The following is a 5,000-nucleotide window of genomic DNA, read 5'->3' as shown; positions in this document are numbered from 1 at the left end:
TGGTCGGTAAGGAGCTGTACTCCTCCTGTATCGACGAAAGTATATACGACGTATTAACAAGCTATATACTTTAACAAACGAAAACGCCAGGGAGCTTGGCAACCTCCGTTGGCACGAATAGTAATATTCTTAAGGAGGAGACGACCCTCCAGCTACGGAATTATACGAAGAGAAGGTGGCACTCTCTCTCGATCATCGGGATGAAGAGATATGTATAAGTATAAAAACGAAATGCGAATGAAACTTATTCGAGGCGCCTGCGTGAGGTCGTAAACAGAAAGACCCGCCGTCTCCGAATAAAACATATATATATATGAAATTCTAATAAAAGGGAACTCTAGCTTCGAAAGAGCCAACAAAAGTTAAGGCTCGATATCAAACGAAAAAAATTACGATGGAAACCACGTGTAAAGAGAAATGCAGTCGTGGCGCCTGCGAGAGGCCGTACACAGAAAGACCCGCCGTCACGATCTCGTATTTCGTATTTGCATCGTGGAAACCGTACGAACGAATATAAAAGTCCATGCAAACTAATAAGAAAATCTCTAAAGTGCCTCGTGTCGGAGAGATCATGCTCGCCTATTCTCTTCTATGTTTCGTGGTCTGTGTTGCGTTTGTTCTCCTCCTAGCAACGGGACATATCGAAGACTCCTCTTTGGGATCGAACGAAGCGTCTAGAACGAGTCGACGAGAGCGAAAGAACTTGTAGCGAGTCGCGCAGAGCGAAAGGATACCGATATACATCTTCGAAGGTTCTCTTCGAAGATCCATGGATACCTTCTGCGTCGACTTCTCTCGTCTCTTTCATCGAAACTCTCGTCGTTCTCGAAACGTGCTTCCTACCCACAGGGCGTGTGCTCTTCGTGTGTCGTTTCGTTCGAAATAACGAAACCACGTGTAACATACTCGTGGATCGGGTAACCTAGAACGAAGACGCATCGCGTGGATGTTGGCCCGCTATGCGACGATGACCGATGATGATGATGATACGATGTCGATGTCGATGTCGATGTCGATGTCGATGTCGACGACGACGACGACGATGAAGACGATGTGTAGCAACGATTCGTAACTAGTGTAGCCGAAGTTCGTTCAGAGGGGAATGCCGCCGGCTTCGAAGCCTCGATGTCGTGAGTCGGACACCCGTGCCGTCGCTAGAGTTTTTCAAACTCTGCTTCTGGATATTGGGACGAAAGACCGCTCGAGGACGACGACAGCCGTGCGTGCGTATCCCATCGAATTTTTTTACACCACCTGAACGAGACTAAAGTTTCGTCTAGTTGATCGTCTACCGTCGCATAATGTATATTATATACCGTTCAGAGGGGACCGGCTGTCTATCCTCGTTGTCGTGAGTCGGACACCCGTGCCGTCGCTAGAGTTTTTCAAACTCTGCTTCTGGATATTGGGACGAAAGACCGCGCGAGGACGACGGATTCGAGTTCCATCGAATTTTTGATGTACACACTACCTGAACGAGACTTAAAGTTTCATATAATATACCGTTCAGAGGGGACCGGCTGTCTTTCCTCGTTGTCGTGAGTCGGACACCCGTGCCGTCGCTAGAGTTTTTCAAACTCTGCTTCTGGATATTGGGACGAAAGACCGCGCGAGGACGACGGATGCGAGTTCCATCGAATTTTTGATGTACACACTACCTGAACGAGACTTAGTTTCATCCAGTTTGTCGTCTATCATCGCATATATATAATATACCGTTCAGAGGGGACCGGCTGTCTATCCTCGTTGTCGTGAGTCGGACACCCGTGCCGTCGCTAGAGTTTTTCAAACTCTGCTTCTGGATGTTGGGACGAAAGACCGCGCGAGGACGATGGATGAGAGTCCCATCGAATTTTTGATTTACAAGACACACACACTACCTGAACGAGACTAAAGTTTCATCGAGTTTATCGTCGTCGCATAACCCGTTCGGAGGGAACCGGCTGTCTATCCTCGTTGTCGTGAGTCGGACACCCGTGCCGTCGCTAGAGCTTTTCAAACTCTGCTTCTGGATGTTGGGACGAAAGACCGCGCGAGGACGATGGCTGCGAGTACCATCGAATTTTTGTTTTTTTTTTTTAAAAAAAACATCACCCGAACGGAGATGTGTTCTATCTTTCGTCGATTTTTCATGCTTTCAGTCGTCGCGTGGTCGCCATCCGTTCGGAGGGGATCGCCGGCTTCGAAACCTCGATGTCGTGAGTCGGACACCCGTGCCGTCGCTAGAGTTTTTCAAACTCTGCTTCTGGTTATTGGGACGAAAGACCGCTCGAGGCGGACGGCCGCGCAAATCCCATCGAATCTTTACTATCACCCGAACGATGGAGAGATGCACGCGCGCTGTTTCTTGAATAATTGGACGAGAGAGTAGAATCAAACACATATAAAACATGGGCTAGCCACCGTCCTTACTCGTTCGCGAGATCGTGTGCTGTACAGAGGATTCAGAATCGGGTGTATATATCCCCGTCGTTTCCTGACGAACGGAGCTTCGATCTCGATGGTTGTTATATATCATAATGTACTTTACGCCCGGCCGGCGAACGCGCGTATCTTCGCGCGTTCGTCGGTTTCTTTTTTTTCGAACGTTTTTGTGTCGTCAATCCTATGGCGACTTCTGCGCGTTCGATTCCCGTTGGTCGAACGTGACGGAACTCGGCTTCGCTAGAACCGAGAAGAGTACATTTGAGTATTGAACTGTTGCAAAATTTATAAAAGATTACCCTGAACGGTGGATCACTTGGCTCGTGGGTCGATGAAGAACGCAGCTAATTGCGCGTCAACGTGTGAACTGCAGGACACATGAACATCGACATTTCGAACGCACATTGCGGTCCACGGATACAATTCCTGGACCACGCCTGGCTGAGGGTTGCTCACGTAAACCTAAGACTGCTTGCGTTGCGTATCGTTACTCTCCGTATCTGTCTCTCTCTGTCCCTTCTTGCCTTAACAACCCGCCGTCGTTCTTTATATAAGAGAACGTTTCAGAGTCGGACGAAGGTACAAGAACGAGGATACGAATAAGAGCGGACGGAGAGAACATACGCGACGTACGAGCGATTGTTGGACGCTCGTCGGCGTTCGTCGCGGTCGTGCAGAGACCGTGCAAGTCGTACGCATGCTCGATATATAATCTATCGTGTTCACGGGAGACTACGAAACTCTACCTCTGTCTCTCTCTGTCCCTTCTTGCCTTGACAACCCGCCGTCGTTCTTCTTAAAAACTGTAAGAGAACGTTTCCGAGTCGGACGAAGGTATACGAAGGGATACGAATAAGAGCGGAGAGAACCGTCACGGACCTGCGTGAGTGCTCGCGGCGTCGTGAGTCGTCCTTACGAGGGCGACCGCCCGCTTATGCACCGCTTCGTGTATCGGTTATCGAACGTATATACTCGTAGTGTTCTCCTCGTGACCGATTTTTTTTTCATATCAGGCGATATATGCTACGTTTGCCGGTGTTCGACGCACGAAGGTCCGCGCCCCGGACGTCGTCTTAAACGAATATTATATTTGGCGAGACTGAGAGAGAAAGCAAATATGGGAACTCGGTCGAGAGAGGAGAGAAGAGAGAACCAAAAACCTAAACTCGATGGCGTGCGAAACTTTGCCATAATCTACCGTCTTTTCTCAAGACTCTCGTACAGCCCCAGGGATCGAATGCCCACTCCGTCTCTTCGCGAAAGCGACTGACAACAACGAGGACCGTCGCATCGATGGGTCGTCGTTGCGTTTTACACGCTCTGTGCTTTTTTACAAGCTCCGAAAGTATCAGCCGTAGATCCGGGAACGCACGCGCGAGATTTCTTCGAACGCTCTGACGACTTAGGGAGGTATGATCCCCAGCGTCGCGCGGAGATCGGAGAGTACACGTACTCGTATCGGGACGAATTTTCCCCGTCGTCGTGTATCTCACTGCCCGCGCGCCTGGCCCCCCAAAGCCACGTTCGTCGGAAATCTTACATATTTGTAATGCGTGTGCGAACTAGCGTGTGTCTAAGATCGGCTATACACGGGTGCCGCTGTACTACAAGCTCGAGGTGTTTTGCGCAGCGTTTCTGTACCCGAGGAAGATGCGCATGTGAGTCCGTTACGAAGTTGTTCGTACGGTCGTCGTCGGAGAGATCGTAGACGAGGAAGAAGACGATCCCCTTTGGCGAGGCTCGAGAAAAAACTTTGAGAGAGACGAGGTATACACGCGAGTACGACTATGTCGTGCGCGCGTGTGATTTTTTTTTTATGGCAATTCGGTGCTTCGAGAATAGAGAAAAGAGAGTGTTGGTCATCCCATGCCTCTTCGTCGTCTATCGCTGGACCGCGCATCCTAACGTCGCGCCGGTCGTCCAGTCCCCGAACACACACACCCGACGGTACGTCTCGCTCGCTTTTTCACTTGCGTGAGTTCCCGTACCGGGAACCGCTGGAATCGTCGAGAGAAGAGAAACGGCTGTAGGAGAAAAAGAGGACGGACGTTAAAAACCGGACGATCGTTACACGGATGTCTTGCGTGAGTCTTAGCTCGAACATGATACGACGAACGAAGTTTGGCACTTTGGCGAGATGCATAAAACGCTCGTACATACATATATATATATATTGTATATCGAATAGAGAGTGTTCTCCTTCTATTCGATTTTTTTTTTCTCTTTGAGGCGATTTTCGCATAGAGAAATACACACACCACCTTCTCTCGCGCCGAATCTTTCCGAGCTTTCGTTTTCTGCGAGTCTACGCAAAACACGACACGAACGAATTTTCGTTTCGCGTCGTGACGTTGAAGCGACCTCAGAGTAGGCGAGATCACCCGCTGAATTTAAGCATATTACTAAGCGGAGGAAAAGAAACTAACAAGGATTTCCTTAGTAGCGGCGAGCGAACAGGAATTAGCCCAGCACTGAATCCCGCGGTTCCGCCGTTGGGAAATGTAGTGTTCGGGAGGATCCGATTGACCCGAGACGTCGAACCGCGTCCAAGTCCATCTTGAATGGGGCCATGTACC

General features: G+C 49.7%; 1 non-coding gene and 1 pseudogene across 1 annotated transcript; both read left to right on the top strand.

Annotated features, from left to right (window-relative positions):
• The first annotated feature begins 2,720 nt into the window (after window positions 1-2,720).
• On the top strand, window positions 2,721-2,875 carry LOC143305051 (5.8S ribosomal RNA). Its single transcript, XR_013061730.1, has one exon. It is a non-coding gene; the product is annotated as a 5.8S ribosomal RNA (ribosomal RNA).
• A 1,906-nt stretch (window positions 2,876-4,781) lies between these two features.
• The window catches only part of LOC143305069 (large subunit ribosomal RNA), an 8,474-nt pseudogene continuing 8,255 nt past the window's right edge, over window positions 4,782-5,000 (top strand).

Source organism: Bombus vancouverensis, unplaced genomic scaffold, assembly GCF_051014615.1.
Source record: "Bombus vancouverensis nearcticus unplaced genomic scaffold, iyBomVanc1_principal scaffold0078, whole genome shotgun sequence".
NCBI lineage: Eukaryota > Metazoa > Arthropoda > Insecta > Hymenoptera > Apidae > Bombus > Bombus vancouverensis.
The sequence above is the reverse complement of the archived record's forward strand: the minus strand, read 5'-3'. Positions and strand labels throughout refer to the sequence as shown.